At 41.0% G+C, this 23,810-nt stretch overlaps 1 protein-coding gene across 3 annotated transcripts in view; it reads left to right on the forward strand.

Annotated features, from left to right (window-relative positions):
• Tnrc6b (trinucleotide repeat containing adaptor 6B) overlaps positions 1-23,810 on the forward strand; it is a 206,444-nt gene that overhangs the window by 16,289 nt on the left and 166,345 nt on the right. For 2 of the 3 annotated variants that reach the window (XM_028789977.1, XM_028789980.1), the window contains exon 2: positions 22,682-22,749. The exons of the other annotated variant lie outside the window; for it this stretch is intronic. The gene's annotated coding sequence lies outside the window, so the exon portion shown is untranslated. The remainder of the gene's footprint in view (positions 1-22,681; positions 22,750-23,810) is intronic. 3 annotated transcript variants of the gene reach the window in all.

Here is a 23,810-nt window from a genome sequence, read left to right on the forward strand (position 1 = left end):
TCCTATGTTTTAAAAAAGAAAACAACCTGTGGATTTTAATCAGAACTCTATCAAGTGGGAGTTGTCTCTCTAGTATGTTGGAAGCCAGCTTGGGTTATAGAGTTGAGAACCCTTTGGTTTGTCAAGATAGAGTTTCTCTGTGTAGTCCTGGAACTTACTCTGTAGACCAGGCTGACCTCAAATTCAGAGATCTGCCTGCATTTGCTTACCAGATGCTGGGGTTAAGAGCATGCACCACCACCGCCCAGCCGAAATATTGTCTTAGTCTTTTTTTAATTGTGTATTCAATTCTTACATGACCTCTACATGGTAAGGAAGTATTCTGCCACTGGACTAACCCCTTAGCATGTTCCTTTTCTTTAAAATGAGTACTGGAGAGCTAGGCATCGTAGCTCACACCTTTAATCCCGGCATTTAATTTTGCTTTAACTGTATCCTCAAAATCTGGGAGGCAGAGGCAGGTGGATCTTAGAGTTAGAGGCCAGCTTGGTTTACACTCTAGAGTCGGTTCTAGGACAGCAAGGGTACAAAGAGAAATTGTCTTGAAAAACCCAAGATAAATAGACAAATAAATAAAATGATGATTAAATAAAATGAGTTACTCTTCACTGAACCTAGGGCCCCATTAATTGTTAGGAAAGTGCTGTGCCACTGAGCTGTATCTCCAGTGCTTTTTACTTTTTATTTCAGGTTGTGGTCTCAATAAGTTGTCAAGGCTTTTTTTTTTCTTTTTTTTTTTTTTTTTGGCTTTGAACTTGTTTCACAGCCCAGGCAGGCCTTGAACTTGTGATCCTCCCGCCATAACTTAAATAGCTAGGATTACAGGTTTGTACCATGAGGCCTGGCAGCGTTTTGAGTGTTAGAGTATTTGGTTTTTGAGTCAAGGTTTTCTATATAGACTGCAAATAGCCTTGGCCTCACAAATTCTCCAGCTTCTGCTTTCTGAGTAGCTGGGATACCAGGCCTGTTTAGGAATATTTTGGGGGTATTTTTTTGTCTTTGACTTCTTGAGTATAACATCGTGTCTACTGTTAAACATAAGTAGTTGGGTTTTTTCCATCCTAGAGCTGTCCATTGTCCTCACACTTACAGTGGTGAAGTGAGACTCACATGTGACTTCATTGTTTCTGGCATATTAGTGTAGGGAAGGATAGGAATGAGAGACAGTTTTTAAAAATTAACCAGTTACAGGCAGAAGGGTTTAAAGATTTAAAAAAAATTTATGAGTATGTGTGTGTGCCTTCATGAGTTTATGTGTACTATGTGCCTGCAGTGGCCATGGAAACCAGAGGGTATTGGATACCCTGGAACTACAATTACAGATATTCGTGAGCTACCTGATATTTGTGCTAGGAACTGAACTTGGTCCTCTGCAAGAGCAATATACACTTCTAACCACTCATTTCTGTAGCCCATTTCAATAAAACTCTGTTTAGGTCAGTAATTCCTTATTGGAAACTCTAAAATCCCCATATGTTTAGAATTCAGAACTTGTTTTTGGAACACTAATAATTTATGACTGGAGATGCTTCAGCCTTGTGGTAGAGCACATGCCTATCTAGCACATGCAAAGCCAGCCCTGGGTTTGCTCCCCAGGAGAGGAAATCAAAGCCTGTACCACATACTGTGTATCCTGCAGGGTCAGGTAGGTCTTCCCACTCAAATACATTAATATTTTGGCAGTCACAGTATAGCTTTTCTTAATAAACTGGATAGACTATAAATAGTCTGATTGACATCATTTAAGGTCAGATTATGTTGCTAATCAAATTCACATTGTGTTTTGCCAACAAATGAATTTACAGAAAGCGTTCAGTTTCCACAAGTTTTTATATTTGGGGATTATGAATAAGGGAGATTATATGGACTTCATTCACCTTCTTAGCTCTCATGTTCAATTACATTTGTCACCTTCAGAAAGGAAAGCTTGTATTCCTCGTTTTTCTTCAAGAGAATGAGATTAAATCTGTTCTCTACAGTCCACTTAATAATATTAGGACACCTCTTCACAAAGTTTGGTACCTTAGGCAGGTACCTGTGACACCTTCCCAGCTCCTTCCTGTCATGACAGGCTCAAGCAAGGACTGCTGCTGCACTCTTGTACATCCTCCTCTCAGAGGTCCTCCTCTCAGAGGTCCTCCTCAATAATACATAGTCAGAAGCAAAAATTTTAAATGCCCATACATCACCTACTACATCTCCTTTCTCAAGCAGAATTGGTTGACTTTCTCTGGACTTACCTTTCCTATTGTTAGTCTATATAGTAGCTTAAAAATAAATCTTTGTGGGCTCTGGGGGGGTAGCTTTCTGGTATAGTGCTTGCCTAGCATGTGAGAGGCCCCAGATTAACCATAGCCTGCAAATAAACAAATGTCTGTTAAAGAAATCCATGCTGGTGTAAAATTCCACATAGTGTAGAAGTATAATAAAAAACCCATACTTTTTTGTTTGTTTGTTCTTTCAAGATAGGGTTTCTCTGTGTAGTCCTGGGTGTCCTGGAACTCATATATTTGCCTGTTTTTGCCTCCCAAGTGCTGAGGTTAAGGGTGTGTGTCATCATGACTGGCTTTACCCCATTCATTATTGACCAAATTGTTTTGTAGCAGTTTGGATTTTTTGTAACTGATTATTTTTTCTTTTGTTTAAATGTTGCATGAGACAGTTTTAGGGAAAAAAGGCTTTTAAAAGATTTAATTATTTAATGGGAGATGGCTACATATGCCTTTAATCTCAGCACTTAGGAGGCAGAGGTAGGCGGATCTAGTTCCAGGATAGCCAGGGCTACACAGAGAAACCCTGTCTTGAAAAAATAAGAACGTAATAATTATCCATTTTAAGCATATAACTGTTTTGCCTGCCTGTATGTATGTGTACCATGTGTGTGCCTAGTGCCTGTGGAGGTCAGAAAAGTATGTAAGATCTTCTGGAACTGGAGTTACGAGTGATTGTTAGCCACCATGTTGGTGCTTGGAACCAAACCCAGGTCCACTGTATGAGCAACAAGTGTCTTAATTGCTGGACCAATTCTCCAGCCCCCAAGAAAATTTTTATTGCTTTTATGTATGGGAGAGAAAGAATGGGCTCACATGTACCACAGTTACCTGTGGATCTCAGAGGACAGCTTGAGGGAGTCCGCTCTCTCCTGTTGCTGCATGGATCCTTTAGATTGAAGGCAGGTCCTCAGGCTTAGCAGCAAGTGCTTTTACCTGCTGAGCCATCTCCTCAGCCCTGCACAGTCTGGGTAGGGGTTGTAATCTACATTGATTTTGTGTTCATTTTATGGGTTAGACTATGGAGATGACCTTTTCCAATACCGAAAATCAGCAAAGCTAAAAACTTCTACCTTGTCTATGATGCAAAACTTGACCATAATTCTTTTGTTTTATTGAACCTAGGGCCTTAACTACATGCTAAACATGTGTTCAACCACTGTGTGACACTCTTAGCTAAAATTAATTTAGGAAAAATAAAACTATTAAGTGAGATGAGCACAAAAGCAGTGTGTTTTGCTTCCTTCCTGCTGTTATAACTAAATACCTAAGGCTAATCCATGAAAAAGGGGAGAGAGGCAGAGTGCTGCACAGCTGTCATCTCAGCACACTTGTGTGGAGGCACTGGATAACAGAGTTCAGGCTGGCCTGAGCTACGGGAGGGAGACTTTACTTCAAAAAGTTTATTGAGCTCACAGATTTAGGAGCTGAAAACTCAAGAGTCCAGCACTTCTGATTTATGCTCTCGACTGTGTCCTTGCTGTGTCACAGACTCTCGGCTGTGTCCTTGCTGTGTCACAGACTGGGATGGTACTAGTGGATGAGAACGTGTGGGGAGAGAGAACATGGTGAGACTGAAGACCAGAGAGGGGAAAGGGCCAGAAAGGACCTCCTACCAACTGTGCCTCCTTTTAGGATTATTATTATTGTTATTGTTATTATTATTGAAGGGGCCCTTCCAGTGCTGGGATTGCAAGAGTATGCAACCACGCTCACTTTTTAAAACTTAAGTTGAAAGACAGAAGAGATGGCTCAGTAGTTCTTTTCTTCCCACAACCTAGGCTTGATTCTCATGCACCTGCACGGTGGCTCACAACTGTCCGTAGCTCTAGTTTCAGGGTACCTGGTGCCTTCTTCTGGCCTGAACAGGTATCAGGCACAGATGTGGTGCACAGATGTGTGTGCAGACAAAACACCCATGTCCATAAAAAAAAATAAATGGAAGTAAATTAGACTGGGATATTTCTAAGGCCTGGGTATCTGATCCTCCCTAAGTGCCTGCATGCTGTTTTGCACATACTGTGAACTTGCATAAACTTCTGAGGCTCAGCTCGGGTGCCCTATGGGGGAGCCTTCCTGCCTTGTCTCCTCATCAGACTTCTCTGCTTCTTTCCTCTGTGTGTGTGCACCTACATTTTTCATAGTGGTCTGCAGTGCAGTGTATCTGGAGGTTCAAATGCCTTATAGCTTGGCATTCTAATTGCATTACCTAAGTGTTCAACCTGGCTTTATTTCATTATATTTTGTGACCTGCAACCATTATGTAACATCTCTAAGCCTCAGTTTCCATAGGTACAAAATTGGGATAATAATTGTGGGTCCTTTTTTGTAAGTTTATTGTGAGAACTAGATGAGACAGGACCTCTGAAATGCTTATCCCTCTTTCAACATACAGAGGCCCTCCATAAGAGCTCCCCGTTATATCTGCTGCCAGTAGACTTTGTATAAGACTTGCTTTTATTTATCTCTGAAATTTAATCCTTCTCCCAGAGTCTGGCAGGGAGTAGACTGATGAATAAATTACCAGTTGTCCTCAAAACTCTCCCCTTCCTGTGTCACTTTCTCAGTGGTACCATCCTTGTCTTCAGCAGCATCTTTACATTTTCTTGGTATCAAAAAATTTTTTTTTCTGTTTATCACGAACCAGGCACTGTGCAAGGCTCTGACTCTGTGAAGAGAAACATATTCTCTACCCACTGGAGCTTGCAGTAGAATGGGGAAAATCATTTAAAAAAGAAAATAAGAACACTTCTGGCTCTACTTCTCTGCATATTTATAAATTTTCAAAATATGTTTTAAGTAAATATGTAGAAAATATTTTATGTTGTGAAGAAAGTAAACACAGCCTGTGTTTGGAGCTATCAGGGAGCCACATCAGAGAGTGGTCAGGGAAACCCTGGGAGTTTACCTTTAAGCTGAGACTGGAAGTTGAGAAGAAGCAGCCAGAGGGAGGGGGTTTCTGACAGAAGGAGTAGCAAGTACCAAGCCATGGAGGGAGCCTTGGCTGAGCCAAGGACCTGCAGTCTAGGGAGTGGAGAAGGTGGAGAGGTGAGTGGTGCTGAAGAGCAGGTAGGCAGCATGTGTGCCACCCTGGAAGGCCAAGGGAAAAGGCCAGTGGGGTGGCTCAGTTTCAGGGTGCTGGAAGATTTCTTCTTCTTTCTTTTGGTCTTGGGAATGGAACCCAGGTGCTTGGGCATGTTAAGAGCTTGCTGTACCACAGAAATATACCCCAGTTCTGCTGGAGAATTTTAAGTAGACAGTAAGCCAGTCTGTATTTTTTTTTAAAGGTATGTGTCCAAAAGGCTGGAGGGATACAAAGGTTTAGGGAAGAGGATTTTAGGGAAGAAATGATAATAGCGAGAGAGATGAACACTCAGAGATACATTTTAGGAATAGACTCAGCGAGACTTAACTGATAGATTGAAGGTAAGAGAAGATAGGATAGGAGTCTTGCCTGAGAGACCTGTATGGTGGAGTGTGCCTATAATCCCAGTACTTAGTGGTGAAGGCAAGATGCTGAGAATGTCAAGACCATCCTGGATTGTGTAGTAGATTTGAGATTAGTCTATGTAATAGAAGACCCTGCCTCAGTCCCACAAATAATCAACATTTCTGGCTTGAAAAGCTGTATATTATACGGCTTATTAAGATTAGTAAAGCAGATAGTTTGTTTGGGGTGGAATCAGAGTTAAAATTTGATAGAGTTAAGTCTGAGATGCTCTGAGGCACCTGTTGGAAATGTCCAACAAGTAAGTGACCATAAGAGGACTTGAGGTCTGGAGTTCGCACTGACGGATTCAAAGGTGAAATTTTTCATGTGGAAAAAGCACAAGAATTAAACCACAGGAGTGGATGATGCCATTTCATGACAAAGTAAGTAAAAGGGGTCTTGGTACTGAGCTCTGAGTTATTGTTAAAGTTCAAGGATGAAGTCAGGAGAGTGAAAGAGAGAAGAGAAAAAAAAAACAGGAAAAATCAGGAGAATGAAGGATCATAGAAGCCATTGCATTCCCAGCCAGTGCCTGGAACAATGCCTGCCCAGGGCTGCTGTTAGTACTTTTTGATTGAATGAAAATAAAGAGTGATCATTTAAAGAAAAGGGAACAATTCACAGAATGTATTGCTACTAGCTGAGGGCATGACCTATTCACTGGATTGACTGCCTGGCCTGGGTGTTGCTAGAGATAGGCAGAATTCTTGCTAGAATTCATTGAATAGAGTGTACATGGGCAGTGAGAAGGTGCAGAAGGCAGTAGACGTCTTAACACTTTTGCCTGTGAAGGGAGCAGAGTGTTAGCTGATGGTGATGTGGGGTGAGAGAGGGCCAAAGAAATTTCCCCAAGTAGGCATTCTCACGACTCATATTCACCCCTTTTCATAGACATCTCTCTCTCCTTCCTTTCTTTTTCTCTCTATGCCTGCCCTCTTCCTCCTTTTTTTGACAGGTGCTAACTTTGTAGCCCAGTTTGACCTCAAGCTCTCAGTCCTGCTTCTGCCTCCCTACTGTTTGGATTACAGGTATGTGATACTATACCTGTCTAGGGGAGACATTCTTGAGTGTCAAAGATGTGGAGGAGAATGTTCTAAGACAGAAGGAGTGATGGTTGATTGCAACATTGGAGTTTATAAGGAGAAGGCAGGATTATCAGTGTTCTTCAGAAGGAGGAGGGTCCCTTTTATGGTATGGATAAGAAGGAAGGATGAATACATATGTGGGCAGGTTTATAGAACTGGTCAGGAGTAGAAGACAGGGCACTAGTTGTATTATATTACGACTTTTTAGTTCTCGGTGAAGGATCAAGAATATTAGCTGAAAGGCCAAGGAGGTACAGGGAGGTGTGGTACGGGGAGGTGTGGTACAGGGAGGTGTGGCACAGGGAGGTGTGGCACAGGGAGGTGTGGTACAGGGAGGTGTGGTACAAGGAGGGGAATGGATAAGAAGTAGCCTTTTGGGAGAATGAGGAATTGGAAAGCCATCTTGCTAGAGAAATTTGTTAAGACTACAAATTAAGATTTAGCATCCTTTTAGTAACCTTGAGTATTTAGTAAACACTGAATCATGTACTAAATTATATAGTAAGCATGCTGAATTGAGTGCTCATGACTGCCCTTGGCATGGAGAAAACAATTTCCTGAGACTGGGATTGTGGGGCTGGGGATGTAGCACAGCAGAGTACTTGCTAGCATGCCTCAGGCCCAGTTCAATCTCAGCATTCAGAAAGAAAGAAAAAAAGTAACCTTGACTCACTAAGTCCAGAATTTTGGTGTTTAAGAGGAAGAACCCTGGAAGAGAGTGGAGAGTTCCTTCATGAGAATGGATATTTGATTAACTGTGACATTTAAGAAAAAGTTAAGTGAAGGAAGAGAAAAATGAGGCCCAGGAATAGCCAGCATCATGGCAATTACAAAGTTGTTTTTAAGAGGCACTTGAGGCATGTGAGTGAGTGAGGGAGTGAGTGAGCGAGCGAGCTAGAAGAGCCAAAGAACAGACTGGGGGTGAAAGGGGCTCAACAACGACTCCACTTGGATTCTTTTACACTGAATTTAAACTGCAGCTTCTCTTTTGAGTTACAATTTCCCAGTCACTGTTACATAAAAGGTGTTCTTTACAGCACCACATTAGTAGGAACTGGAGGTAAAGTACTTGTTGCACAAGCTTTAGGACCCAAGTTCAGATCTCTATTACCCACATACAAATCAAGTATGGCCATGTGCATCTGTAACTGCAGTGCTTGGATGCATGGGAGAGACAAGTGGGTTCTAGAGAGGCTCACTGTCAGGTTAGTCTGGTTAAGCCAGTGAGCTCTAGGATCAGTGAGAGATGTCTCAAAAACCATGGTGGAGAGAGTAGAGGAAAGACACCCAAAGTTGACCTCCAGCTTCTACCCACTTGTACCCACACATACAATATTTTACAAAATGGAAAAAACCCTCCATCACATTAGAAAGCAGCTCATGCAAAGCCAGATGGTAAACATGGACGAAGTTGACAAGCTGGGAGTTTAATATGCAGTCAGGATAGCTGCCTTCTGCAGGTGCCTTCTGGAATGCTTTCCATTTCGTTTTCACTCAATTTTGATTACCACTTCCGTGTAGTTAAGATATTTTTGCTAACTTTATGTGAGCATGGATGTTGATCTGATTTAGTTGGTATTATTGCTGATGACACTGAAATATGTGCTAGAGTGTATAAGCATAAACACTCTTTCCAAACATTTTGATTTGGTTAGAACATCTTAAATCATTTCTGAGATGCTAACTAGAATGTTGTCAGTTAATGACATCATGTACTCTTACACGATATCATTACTACTTACACTATCACAAAAGCAGATGACCACTTGTTGTTAGTGAAAAGGAAATGCTGTTTGACTTATTACAGCAGCCCCAGACTCCTTTCCTCATTTTTGTATGCTTTTATCAACAGGAATACATTATTAGACAATTTATAATGAAAATATAACTTTACTTTAGCCAATTGCTTTTCTCTTGCACATCAAAAAACTGAGAAGAGGAAGATAGCAGGAACTGCACAGTGTGTTGCTGCCTCTCTTAATTCATCCTTAGGTATGCATCTCCTGATGGTGGGAAGGCCGTTTTCCTTCTTCACTCTCAGTACCACCTCACCTTCCAAGTGTGCTTTGTCAAATATGCATCTTACTGGCCAATAGCTATGACGTATGGCCATACCTATTCATTAAAAAGTTGTGAAATGTGAAAGGTTCCGATTTCATTGAGATGTGATTTACATACAATAAATTTCACCCATTTAGGTGTAAAATTAAAAAGTTTAAAGGCCAGGTGTGGTGCCACATTCCTTTAAACCCAGCACTTGGGAGACTTAGGTAGGCAGATTTCTGAGTTCGAGGCCAGCCTGGTCTGCAAAGCCAGTCCAGGACAGCCAGGGCTATACAGAAAAACCCTGTCTTGAAAAAAACAAAAAACAAACAAACAAACAAAAAAGTTTGGAAAGCTCAGTTGGTAAAGAGTCTTCCCACCAAAGCTAAGGAACTGAGTGAATACAATCCTTGGACCCATGTAAATAGCCAAGTGTGACCCGCTGTCAGTAATCCCAGAGTTCAGAAGGATCCAATGGGCTCATAAACTGGCCAGCCTAGCTCAATCAATGAACCCCACCTCTCAGTGAGAGACCCTGACTCCAAAAAGACAAAGTGCAAGCTCCTAAGGAATGACACTCAGAGTTGACCTCTGGCCTGCACACCCTCCCACATGAACACCACCCCCCAAAAAACTTGAGAGTTGTGAATCATAGTACAAACCTATGCCTCTAGCATGTGGAAGGCAGACAGAACAGCCATGAGTTCAAGGCAACCTGAGTTGTGTACCAAGATAGTAAGTACCAAGTCAGCCACAACTACATAGTAAGACTGTCATAAGCAGAAGAGAAAATATGAACAAAAAACCCCACCTTTGTTTTTAGTAAACTTACACAGCTGTATAATCATCACAACTCAACTTTTTAACATTTCTATTCCCCCAAAATGATCTCTTTTGTCCTATGGTTGTCAATTCATTTTTCTCCTTGCCCTAAGAAACTTCTAGTTCATTTTCTGATTCTATAATATGTAATTTTTCAAGCCGCCTTCTTTTTTTTTTTTAAAGATTTATTTATTTTTATGTATGTGAGTACACTGTCACCATCTTCAGATACACCAGAAGAGGGCATCAGATCCCATTACAGATGGTTGTGAGCCACTATGTGGTTGCTGGGAATAGAACTCAGGACCTCTGGAAGAGCAGCCAGTACTCTTAACTGCGGAGCCATCTCTCTAGCCTAACCCTACTTCTTTTACTCAGCATATTTTTGAGGAAATAGTGAAAGTATGTGTCAATAGTAGCTTGCTTCTTACTCGTATTTGTCCTTTCACCAGTTGGTGGACTTTTAGCCTGCTTATATTTCATAGTTATCTATGAATAATGTTACTGTGAACTTTAAGGATTTGCTTAATATTATATAAAACACCAATTAGACAAATGAAAAATGTCTAAAAGTAAAAATTACAAATTTCTAAAGGTAAGACATTTTAACTTAAAATTGAGTGTCTTACCCTAAGCCACATTAGGTAGAAATTTTAGATTATATTCTTCTTTAAAATTTTTTTTGGCAGCCAAGTGGTGGTAGTGCACACCTTTATATAACCCAGCACTTGAGAGGCAGAAGCAGACAGTAGTTCGAGCACAGACTGGTCTATCGAGCTAGTTTTAGGACAGCCAGGGTTACATAGAGAAACCCTATCTTGAAAACCCCCCAATTTTTTGAGATTTTATTTATTGTTATATATTATAGGTGTCTCCCCTGCATATATGTCTGTGCATCTTGCTTGTACAGTGCCCCAGAGGCCAGAAGAGGGCATCAGATTCTTTGAAACTGGAGTTACAGTCATGAGCCACATAGTGAGACTGTCTCAACAAAGACAAAATAAAGATTCTACCTAAGTCTAGCTTAGTGAATAAGCTAGTTTATGGGCTTGCTTATAAGAAGAAAGATGGCTTTCCAGGACAGCCTCATCACCAAAAAGTCTCACCCCAGCATGGATGATAACTTCCCCCACAGTTGCATAGGAGGAGCCCCTCCTCAGTTAATCTCCAATCTACTATATGCTAGCACCTCCCAAGACTAGGTACAGAAGCACAGAATTCCATACAGTTGGGATCAGAGCAGAGGAACTGGTGGCTGGTGTCTGCTGAGGGTCTCTTGCAGGTGATCACAGCTGTTCTGGTTAAGATGGCAGTGGTCATTTTGCTTGGAGGATAGGGTTCCACAGTATCCATGTACTTCCTTAAAGGTATATGCCACCATGCCTTTTACCATAGAGCTAGAAAATGGCAGATCTGAAATTTGGACCGAGCAGTCTGAACTAGTTCTCTGGCACAAAGATTCCCAGGAGGAAAGACAGTAGCAGGTGCGTGATTGCTAGTCCTACATGCTTTTCTATCATGACTGGAAATAAAGAGAAGCACGTGGTTGGGAGTGATTGTGGCACACTAGTTTTGAAAAAGGTGAGTGGCAAAGATCTGGGCACCTGGAGGAAGAGCTCAGCCAGCTGGAGAATCTGGGCTCTGTGGTTTAATTTGTAGAGTTTTATCACTCATGCCACTTACTCTTCATTTGTTTGTTTCTTTTTTGAGGCAGAGTCTCTCCAAAGTTGCCCAGGCAGTTCTTAAATTGTCATCCCTCTGCCCAGACTTCAAGAAGTAGATTTTGTTCTGCATTCTTTCTTTCTTTCTTATTTATTTATTTATTTTAAAGTATATCACACAATCAGAAATGTGCAAGAGGGCATGGGGGTGGCTTAGTGGCAGAGGCTTTCATGCCATCAACACCACATTAATTCCCAGCACCCTCCCACCAAAGTATGTAAGATGCAAACGTAAAATTTAGTGAATTACTTTAAAATAATTTTTATCTTTTACACTGTGGTGACTCAGCAGCCCCTTTGTAACTGTTGTTAGTTGTCGTGGCTGTCCTCCGCCCTACATGGTAGCTGATTTTTTTTTCTGTTTTATTTCCCTTTCTACTTCAATCACCCATGTGCCTCTAGACAAACACTTCTGATTGGATTGGAACACATGGAGACATATGCAGTGCACAGCTGTTCTCTAGTCACTGTGCTTTCAAGTTCACTCATGCTGTAGTGTGGCCTGCGTTTTATGTAAGGGTGTGTGGTACTCCACGGTGCGAACACTCCACAGTGTATTCCTGTTCGTCTGTTGAGAATATTTGGGATAGTTACAGTTGAAGGTGTCAAAGGATAAAAATCACATCAGTGTAATACAAAGATAATAAGCTTTATTTTATTTTACCTTTTAAATTTCCCTTTATGCTAGGAATGTAGCCCAAAGCTTCATGCATGCTAGATAAGCTATACCCTCCCACTACTTTAGTTCCAGCCCATACCTGTTTTTAATAATTGGTACCTTTTATGTCCTGTTTTGAAAATACCTTTCCTATCTCTATATTGAAAAATCATTATTCTATAATACTTGTAAAGACATTATGATTTATATTTCATATTTAAGTATGTAGCTTCTTTGGAATTGGTTTATTTTTATTACTACTTTTTTTGGTTTGTTTGTTTTTTGCGAGACAGGGTTTCTCTGTGTAGCCCTGGCTGTCCTGGAACTCACTCTGTAGACCAGGCTGGCCTTGAACTCAGAAATCCGCCTGCCTCTGCCTCCCAAGTGCTGGGATCAAAGGCGTGCGACACCACCGCCCGGCTACTACTTTTAAATTGCATGTATCTGTGTGTCTCTGTGCATGTCTGTGTGTAAGTATGTGCTTTGAGTGCAGATGCCCATGGAATCGAGAAGAGAGTGTTGGATCCCCTGGAGCTGGAGTTACAGACTGCTGTGAGCCGTTTGGTGTGGGTGCTGGAAACATAACTCAGTTCCCTGCAAGTGCTTGTGCTCTTAATGACTGAGATATCTCCTGCTCCTGGAACTGGCTACTATATTTGGTAATTCTTGAGTGATTTATTAGTGCTTCCCTAATTTCAAGGCTTTTTATTTTATGTTTTATCCAAATTTTCTGGCTATCCTTAGCAGGGCAGTTGGCCTGAATCATCTAGTTTATATTCCCAGTATCGGAAATATCTTTTGAAGTTTTGGTTTCATTTTGGCTTAAAAAAATGATCTGTTCTTGCACAAGGCCCTGGGCTCACTCTGCAGCAAATACCACTCCCCACCCCAAAATCTGTTCTGTCTTGTTAAGGAACCCCATTTAATATGTTTACTAAAAAATGTTTAAAGGCCTGAAAAACTATTTTATAGATTAATGCCAGTTTCTATTTTTGTATATTACTTTTTTATTTAAGAGACCAAAAGATATTTCTGTTTCTTCAGTACTTCTCCTGGGTTTAAAATTCTACTAGTGGAGAACTTGGTACATTAACTGGACATGACTGTATTTATGGTGGAATAGTTACAGAACCCTAATCGTGATGGAAATAGAAAAATAAGCTCCCAAACATGGACTTGCAATTACAGCAGTTTACCCACTGCCCTGGTCATAGCCGTAAGCCCCTTTCTCTGTTGATTTGGAATTTAAACTTTCCTTTTGGCCAAAGATGGACTGTATGCAAATTGTATCCAGAATGCTTTTAGTTTGTACCACAAAATATGAAGACAATGTTTTTGGTTGATGGCAACTAGATCAGTGACGTATAATGCTCCAGGAACTGTTTTTACAGTGCTCGGGATGTACAGGGACAGAATCACATGATCATTGGCAAGGAAAAACTGGCTACGTGGCTGATGTTAATTAAATTTGCTTTTGAAGGCAGTCAGACCAAGAAATGTCTGAAGACTCGGAGCCTCAGTGGGGAGAGGATTTTGCAGTTAGTAAACAGTAGCAGGAAGCTGTAGCAAGCCAGTTGTTGGTAAGCCATTTGTGGCTTCTAGCAGTCAAACAGGGAGACTAGAGAGGAAAAGCTGCCACAGCCTTCAGGGAATGTTGCTCAAGGCAGTGAAGGGAAAGAGGCTGCCATTCTACAGACTTTCTTTCTGGCCTATCTTGCTGTCAGTGTGACCCTGCCTTGCCCTGGCATTCTTATGTTGTGAGATTTACCAGGGACTGAGTTAGCTTTGTTGATATTGAGCTGCCCTAAGATGTTAGCCAGTACCACTGGCCACACGCTTTCTTGCTCGGCCCTTGCTTAGATTATACTCATTACCTCCTCGAAGTGTGGCCCAGGGATATCCCCTTGTTCACTGTCTCAGTTAGGGTTCCTGTTCCTGTTCCTGTTCCTACCATCACCAAAAGCAGCTGTGAGAGGAAAGGCTTTATCTCATCTTCCAGCTTGTTGTCCCTCATTCAGGGGAGTTCTGGACTCAAGGTAGAAACCTGGAGGCAGGAATTGAAGCAGAGGCCGTGGAGGAATGGTGCTTACTGGTCTCCTTCTCATGTCTGTTTCAGCCTGCTTTCTTATGTATTCTAGCACCACCTGCCCAGTGGTGGTACATCCTACAATGGGCTGGGCCCTCCCATATCAATCAATAAATGGATTATGGCTTGTCCATGGGCTAGTCTAGTGGGGGCTTTTTCTCTTCCCATTCCTTCTTCCCAAATGTCTCTAGCCTATATTAAGTTGGCATAAAAGTAGTCAGTACACTTAACATCAGAGTCTTTCAAGGGGTCTTCCAGGTCACAATTAATTCATTTTCTACTGGGATGTAGTATGCCTTGAGGCATTTTTTCCTTGGGGCACAATAGAATTTTCTAGAGAATCCAGAACATTCATTGCTGCCCAAGACCATGAGTAAAAGCACGCATTAGTGTATATATAGCTGTTGTATCTTTAATCAGGCTTTAAAGAACCTTGCTTAAATATAACATAACTGCTACTTCTCATATTATTAATCCCTTGGAAATATGATAATTTCAATTTTGAAAATGTAAAGGCTTATTCTTAGTACCTTTTTTCCTTTCTCTTTTCTTTTCCCATTCCTTCCTTCCTCCTTCCCTTTTCCTTCCTTTTTTCTTTTTCTCTTTTTTCTTCCTTTCTTTCTTTGTTTCTCTTCCTTTCTTTCTTTTCTTTCTTTTTCTTTTCTTTCTTGAGAAAAGAATATCACTATATAGCCCTGGCTGACAAGAACTCACTGTGTAGAAGAGGCTGGCCTGGAATTCAGAGATCTGCCTTCTTTGCTCCTGAGTGCTGGAATCAAAGGTGTGGACCACACACTTGGCCTTGTTGTTGGTAGCTTTTAATAAACTAACAAATTTATAAGTGATTCATACTTTCAACTGTTTGGTATGATATATATTGGTAATTTTAATAACATAAAATCACTTTGGAGTCCTCTAAGTTTTTGGAATGAAATGAGATCCTCAGATGAATAGATTTGAAGACTACTGTTTTAAATTCTTTCATTTTCAGTTGAAATCAGTTTCTCTTTTTGAAAGAGGCATAGATTTCCCCCTACTTTCTGTACATTCTGTGAACTTCTGTGTCAAAACAGTTACTGCCTAGTTTTCTTTATGTATGATGTATGTGAGTGGCAGGCTGTGTACTAGTGAGATTTGTTCATGATTATTTGCCTCGTTGTCATCATCCATATCACCGTCCAGTATGCTGGTTTATCTCGGCGGCAGTGTACATTTAAAAACTTGCCAAGAATTGGGCATGGTGGCATACACCTATAATCCAAGTGCTCCAGAGGCTGAGGCAGGAGGATCACAATGAGTTAGAGGTCAGCCTGAGCTGTGTGAGACCTGCCCCTCAAAAAACAAGAACAAAGGGAGCAGGACATAGCCCAATTGGTAGAGTGCTTATCTGTCCTGAACACACACACACACACACACACACACACACACACACACACACACGGCGCCTGTGTGATGTGGCTCATGCTGTAATCTCAGCATTGGAAAGCAAATGAGAAGAGAATGCTATGACTCTGAAGGTTAGCCTGCTCCACATAGCAAACTTTGCCTCAAGGAACTCAAATAAACAGAATTAATGTGCAGGTGGGAGGAAAATAAAGGCCTTTCTTTCCTCATTATAAATGGGTTACAAAAGCATTTTACTAAGACACCTGCAATCTGTACTTGGTTCCAGGCCAGCCTGGGCTACACAGTATGAGGTAAGAGGTTAGGGTATATAGTGAGACTGTGTTCCCTTAAACAAAACAAAACAAAACAAACAAACAAACAAAGTGTCAGAGCTGGAGAGATGGCTCAGTCAGTAAAGTGCTTGCAAGAGGAACTTAGTTAGGAAGGATAGCATGCCCTGATATACTATAATTTTTTTTAAGAGATGAGTGAGTAGAATCTTTTATATGAGTAAAATCAGAATATTGTATTGAGTTGAGTTTATTTTTCCCTAAAAATATGTGTCGATCCCACAAGGATTTATTGAGAATGTCTCTTGGGCAGATATTGTATTTAATAATACTGATGAATTATTAAGTGATCCCTCTGATGCAGACTGTCTTAGTTACTGTTCTGTTGCTATGAAGAGACATCACAATCAAGGCAACTCTCACAAAAGAAAGCATTTAGTTGGGACTTGCTTACAGATTCAGAGGCTTGGCCCATTATCATCATGTCAAGGAGCATGGTGGCACACAGGCAGACATGGTGTTGGAGAAGTAACTGAAAGGTCTACATGCGGATATGCAGATGTGGGCCTGGCCAGGGCCTTTGAAACTCCAAAGCCTGTCTCCAAGTGACACATCTACAAGGCCACACCTCCTAATCTTTCTCAAGTAGTGCCACTCCCTGATGACTAATCATTCAGATACATGAGCCTATGGGGGCCATTCTTATTGAAACCATGACACAGACCAGACTTTCAGGAAACTCATAAGCTAGTAGTCCACACATAAGCAAGTCTAGGGAGTAGTACCTGTACAGTTTACTAACTCAGAAGGACACATTGAGATCGCCTGTGAGATGAGATGGTGTCAAAGATTTCACAGAAAAGATTGCCTGACCTGAGTCTGTCTTCAAATTGAGAAGTTTGGCCTGTGGGTACTTCAAAGAGGAAATAGCTTGCACAAAGGCACATGAAACCACCGTGGGTGCTCCAGGGAAACTGAATACAGTGTAGCTTTGTAAGATGAAGCAGGAGAGTTGAACAGGTACTGGGCCAGGTATAGCATGGAGTGGAAATTACGTTTTCTTAATCAAGAGTTTGCACTTTCTAAATATCATTCTAAAGTTGGAGGTAGTGGGTATTGAGGCTAAGAAAACCAAAAAGGAGTAAAACTAGTAAAAACAGATGAAGTCAAAGTCAGTGGCAGTAGACATAGGTAAGAAAACCACACTGGAGTGTTAGAGATTAGAATTGATAGGGTTTGATGCTAGGGAGGAGTTGATGTAGTCAGATTTCTGATCTGAGGGATGATGGCGTTTCAGATGAGGTAGAGGGAGAGCACACGTTGGGGACAGGCCGTTTGAGTTGTAGTTGCACAGAGTCTTAGGCACCTGTGGCACATTGGAGGTAGAGAAGTCTGTTGGTGTAGGCAGTAATGCATCTGGTTGGTAAGAAAGCTCAGCACTGGAGTTGGAAATCATCAGCACGAAGTTGATGGTTACATTTGTGAAAAAAAGGTTGGAACTACAAATGCAAGCTGCATTTGGAAGTTGAGGCAGGAAGACCATGAGTTTAAAGCCAGCCTAGATTATATAGTGACACCCCACTCAAATTAAAAGAAAAAAACTTTTCCAGCAAATATGATTAGCAGAGAAAAGAGGGACACCAGCACAGATTTTAGGATTAAAGGGATATGTGTTTAGGAATGGGTAGACCCGAACATTTTTTTACAGAATTACTTAATTTCCTCCTTCCTTCCTTCCTTCCTTCCTTCCTTCCTTCCTTTCTTTCTTTCTTTCTTTCTTTCTTTCTTTCTTTCTTTCTTTCTTTCTTTCTAGCCTGCTCTCACCTGTGCTTCTAGGCTTCTGCTATTGTTTATGGAACTTAATTCAGTAGGTAACCTTTTTTTCCTACTTGGGTTAGCTGCTCCCTTCCAGAATTGGCCTGGAATGACCTTTCCAGCCTCCTTGCTGGCGTTTTCCTTATTACATGTACAGCTTCACGTAAGATACTACCTGTGGACCTCCTTCTTCATAGCCAATTGCCTTCAACATAGGAACTCATGGTTTTTGGTGTTCATTCGTGGCTCAGTTAAAGTTTTTGGTTTCACAGGCCTACAATTCCAGTAATTGAGAGGATGAAGCAAGGTATTTGAGGCTAGCCTGAGCTACATAGGAAGATCTTGTCTTATACTCCCCCCCCCCCCAAAAAAAAAAAACTCAACAAAAATAAGGGGTTTCAGATGTAGCTCACTTGGTAGAGTGCTTGCTTAGTATGCACAAAGTCCTGAGTTCATCTGCGTGATAATGGCATACTCCTTTAATCCTAGCACTTGGGAGGCAGAGGTAGGTAGAGCTCTGATTTCAAGGACAGCCAGGGCTACATAGGAACTCTGTTTTGGGAAAACAAAAACAAAAATGAAATCCTGGGTTCAATCCCCAGAAACTGGGAGGTAGAAGCAAGAGGATCAGAAACTCAAGGTCCTTCTCCCTGATAGAGGGTGGGCCAGACTGAGTTACGTGAAACCCTATCTCAAAAAATGAACCAAGAAAGTATGTAGTTACAGAAATGCTTGGTGTTTTCTTTTACTGTTGTTTTGGTGGTTTTATTTGGCTGCTTTTGTTTGTTGCTTTTGCAATGCTGGATATTCCTTAGCAGTCTGCATTCCAAGACTATCTGAGATAGATGCTGGTGACAGCAGTGAGAGAACTAAGGAGGGTCATGAGGGAAGAGACTGAGTGAGCAAGGGTTTTTTCTGTGATGCTTAAATTTTTAAAATGAGAAATAAAATGAATCACACTGAATAGTTAAGTTTGAAAATTAAGACCCTGTCACATCAGAAGTGATACTAGAAAAGTAAGTGTCATTTGTTGAATATATATGCTGTTCAGCTTGCCATATTCTCTAGGAAACACTTAGCTGTAATTATATTGTGTGAGTTTGGTTAAATACTTGACTGTAATCTATTTCGGTTTAGCAAGACCTGGGGATGGATGAGTCTGAGGTCTTCAGAATCTCATTCTAAGGCCCAAGATTACTCTGGTTGTTCCTTAAGAGAGTAGAGGAAACTGCAGTGGTTGGTAGCTTACCACCATGACAATGCATGACCAGGTGGTAGGATTAGATTACTTCTCAGTATTTCAAAATAGTCATTTGAAGGCATTTTCCTGGTATTCATCCCTTAGAAGAAAAATACTGCTGTAGATAACATAAGCTGTTGCTTCTAGAATCAGTGTTTATGCTTTATCATCAATATGCCAGTACTTGGTTCAGAGCAAGAAAGAAGCATTTTTGAGAAACCCAGTTTGAGAATATCTGAAAGCCAGGCCTGGTAGAGCACCCAGATAATCTCAGCTACTTGGGAGGCTGAGGTGGCATGGTCACTTGATCCCAGGAGTGCAAAGATACCCTGTCCCTTATAAGGAAAATATGCACCTGGAAAAAAATACCTAGTTTCCCTTGCTCATCTGTCCTCTTCCATAGTGTCTTTTTATCCTCATTAAATGTCAGCGAGTGTCTAAAATGACAATGAAACAGGAAAAGGATCCACCTCTTTGGTTACCATCTCCACCTAAAGTTTTCTGTCAAGAACATATGTAATAATGAGCTACATTATGACACTGGTGTAGAGTTTGGACTGATGATGGATCTAGAGAGGTCAACCTGCGGAGAAACTCATCGGAATAGAGAACTAAGATTAGGCAGTGTTGTTCTTTTGATAATCAGAGACTGACCACAAATTAAAGAATCTGACTATTCTCTGAAATGCCAAGGGTCACATGTAACTACATAGCCCTGAGTCTTCCAGAAGGACTAGATCTGTCTTGAAGGTGCAGCCAGCTTCTTGAACTTTACCCAGTGCCATTTGATGGGGGAACTGCCAGCATTATATATTAAATTCCTAAGATGCAGTTGAGGTTTGCTTCAGCATGTTTGTTGGACATCTCACCAAATTAAAAGATGTGTAAGACTTAATCTTTGCTGACAAGGAGCTCATGTTGCATGCAGAAGACAGACTCATGTATATTACCAATATAACATGGTATATCTTAGAGGAGGGTCCAGGAAAGTTCATGGAGAGGACACCAGCAGCAGAGGAGTTGAAAGGAATCAGCGGAGGGTCTTCAGCATAAATCACATCAGGTGTGGTGGACAAAGAGACCAGGTCATAGTGGAGGAGAAATGCATCTGGAGAGTGGTTTTTTTTTTTTAAATTGCACTAAAGATAGTGAATACTTACCGACTCAGTTTAAGCCACAACATACACAAAGATCAGATTTGCTTTTGAGATTGTTGTAACAACAATGTTTTATAGCAGAAGGATGAGGGAGTAATGGGGATAGTCCTAATTCTGTTTGCAACATCATTGGTGTATTGGTTTTAACAGTTAAGTGCAGTAAACAGAGGTAATGGTAGATATAGTCATTCAATAAACTACCACTTTAACTATTGTGACATACTGGGGACTTAAAGTTATCCTCTTATACTGCATTGCCATGGGAAGGCATGACCTCTCATAAATATAGCACAAAGTTGGTTGTGAAACCAAGTGGGCAACTTCCAGATAGAGACAGTTTTCTGACAGCCTGGACTGGCGCTTGTTTTGCCCATCTCGAAACACAAAGCAGATGCATCCTGAGCAGGAGAGAGACTTGCCATCAGAAAATGAAGTCACTTCTGCCTTTATTAGCTGCTGGTAATGAACTAAATTCAAGAGATCATGCCAACCGTTATTTGGCAGTGAATTAGGGAGGAACAAGAGTGGAACAGAGCCTTTGAAGGGGAAGCTATGACGACAGTGAAAATCAAGAATTGTGGGAGGATCTGAGATGCAAATTTTGAAAGCATAAATGCCAGCACTCATTGATGGGCTTGTGTGAGGGGCTTTGGGAAGATGAGATTACTTGAGGTGAACTTAGGATCAGAAATCTAGGCCTTCATGAAGACAGTGAAGAAGGAGAGGAACAGTCTAGGCAGGGTAAAGGTAGAGTTTTAGTCAAGTGATTATGAGACATCAAGATGGAGACATTGAAAGGGCAATTTGGTATTTTTGAGGTAGATAGAAGATAAAGTAAGAAATAGTAAAGATTTGTTTGTATTGTGGCATGCCTGTAGTCCTAGCACTTGGGAAACTGAAGCGAGGATTGTGAATTCTTGGCCAGCCTGGCTACATAGAGAAACAGTATCTTTTTAAAATCTATTCTTTGAAATTATAATATAATTGCATCACTTCCCACCTTTTCTTTTTTCCTCTTAATCTTTTCTATGCATAACACACACCCCTCCCCCATTGTTTCTCAGTTCATGGCTTATCTTTAATTATTGGTGTGTGTGTATGTTCCTGAATATGTAAGTACATTTTGCTCAAGCTATATATGTATATGGTTTCAGGGCTGTTTACTTTCAGGGTATTATATGGGGCTCTTCCTAGGGAAAGATCATTTCTCCTACTCTGAGCATTCCTCGGTTGCTCATAGCATTTGTAGGGTTGAGGTCTACATGCTTTCCCCATTCCCTGTTAGTACGACCGTTGGTGTCATAATTGTGCAGATCTTGTGTAGGCATCCATGTTGCTGAGACTTAAGGAGTATAGTCTTACTAAATTTCTAAGGAGAAGCAATTAATTTTTCTGGCCCCTCTTCCAAATGAGCCCTGAGCTTAGGTATAAGAATTGTATTGTAGCTATGTCAGTTGGGAATGGGCATTATATGCTTTCTTGCTCTCTGTATTTTGATTGTATTTTCCTCCTTACTCCTCCTCCCCTAACCCCCCAGACGTGGTTTCTCTATGTAACAGAGCTCTGACTATCCTGAACTCAGTTTGTAGACCAAGCTGGCCACAAAGATCTGTCTGCCTCTGCCCCCCCCCCAGTGCTGGGATTGAAGGCTTTTAATTTTTTTTTTTAATAATGATTTCCATGAGTTGCAAAGAGAAGTTTCTTTGATGAGGGGTGAGAGGTACACTTACCTATAAGGACATATACTTAGAACATAGTTAGAGATTATAGGTACACTTACCTATAAGGACAGATACTTAGAACATTCTTAGGGATTATGTGTGTTTAGTAAAGTGGTGGTTGTAGATTCTCCTCCAAGATTCATGACCTCACTAGCTCCACGTAATAGCTTAAGATTCCAGTACCAGGTTGAGCAGGCCTTGAAATCAATTAGAGGGCTATTGGTTGCTGCCAAGGTACATATGTCACTATTGAACTCTTGGGGTTATGATCCCATGCTAGTCATTGTTGTGGTTCATATGGGAGATACTGTGGCCAGTGAGATGCTCAGTACATAAGGGTGCTTGCCTAACCACCTGAGTTTAATCTGGATCCCACATCCAGGTGGAAGGAGAGAGCTGACTTCTGAAAGTTGTCCTCTTACCATCTTGTTGCATACTTGTACTGGTTCACACAAACACATCATGCAAACAACAATGATAATAATTAAAAAATCAGTTTGTTTGAAAAGAAAGGCATAAAGATTGAATATAGATTTTAATGTCACTTCAGAGACTGTTGTGTTTTCATGTGTTGTTAGGATGGAACCCAGGGCCTCACACATAGGCAAGTGCTGCACTGGAGAGCTTTATCCCAGCCTTTGCTGTACATTTTTTATTACAACCTGGCCTTTATTGAATGGGTCTTTGGCACCTTGCATTATATGTGGATTTTACTCGTACTTCATTTAACTTTAAAGAAGCCCTTGAGGAAGATGTTTGCTGAGTTAGGCTACTGGCCCACCAACTCCAAATGAAAGAAAGAGTGGATTCAGATGAAACCATCTGCTGCCTGTTCTGCCGCTTCTTCTGGCATCTTACATCATCTCTATGGCTCATTGTGATTTTTTTTCTCTTCAGGGTTTTGGCTTTTTGCACTGAATGTAACCTAGACTGATCGTCTCAGTTTCCCCAGGATACTGTCAGAGGTAAGTTTTTAAAATTGGCAGTAAATCAGGAGTCTTCATCTTAAAAAGAGGGAGAGTGTATGGGAGGGCTTCTTTCTTGAATTCCTCTTTTAAAAAAGATTTATTTAGAGGCTAGAGAGATGGATCACCGATTAACAGTGCTGGCTGCTCTTCCAGATGACCTGCCTTTGATTCCTTGTACCCACGCTGTAGCTCACAACTGTCTGTAACTCTAGTACAATGGACCTGATGCCCTCTTTTGGTCTTCTCTGGCACTAGGCACAAATGTGCACAGATGAACATGTAGGCAGACACTCATACAGAGAGACAAACAAATAAATAAACATTAATATATATATTATATATGTGTATATATATATATATATATATATATATATATATATATATATATATAAATTCAGAATTAAAAGATTTATTTAATTTTTTAAATTTATGGTTTCTTTGAGGCGAGATCTCTTTACATAACCCTGGCTGTCTTAGAACTCAACTATGTAGACTGGGCTGGCCTCAAACTTACAAAGATCTGTTTACTTCTGCCTCCCAAGTGCTCAGATTAAAGACGCACATTATCACATCTGGCAATTTATTTTTATATCATGTATATGGGTGTTTTTTACCTGCATACATGTCTGTGTATATGTATGTAGTACCCATGGAGTGTGTTGAATCCTCTGGAACTGGAGTTACAGATGGTTGTTAGCTGCCATGTGGGCACTGAGAACTGAACCTACGTCCTCTGTAAGAACAACAAATGCTGTTAACTAAGCTACCTTTCCAGCCCCAGGTTTTCTGCATCCTTTCAGAAGACAAAATATGGCCATAACATCAGCTTTTTGCATTCTTACTTAGCTGTTTTCTTTAAAATATACTGGTGTCAAGACGGGGAGATATAGCTCAGTTGCAGAGTGCTTGCCTACAGTGCCTGATGTGTGGGTTCAAGCCCCAACACCACACTCAGACAGACTCACAAAATGCACTGGCATTTGTAGTGATATGGATACTGGATGCCTTATCCTGTAGTAAGAAGTTAGTCATTAGGATTAGCAATTGCAGACTTAAGT

This window comes from Grammomys surdaster, unplaced genomic scaffold, assembly GCF_004785775.1.
Source record: "Grammomys surdaster isolate TR1022 unplaced genomic scaffold, NIH_TR_1.0 125852, whole genome shotgun sequence".
Lineage (NCBI taxonomy): Eukaryota > Metazoa > Chordata > Mammalia > Rodentia > Muridae > Grammomys > Grammomys surdaster.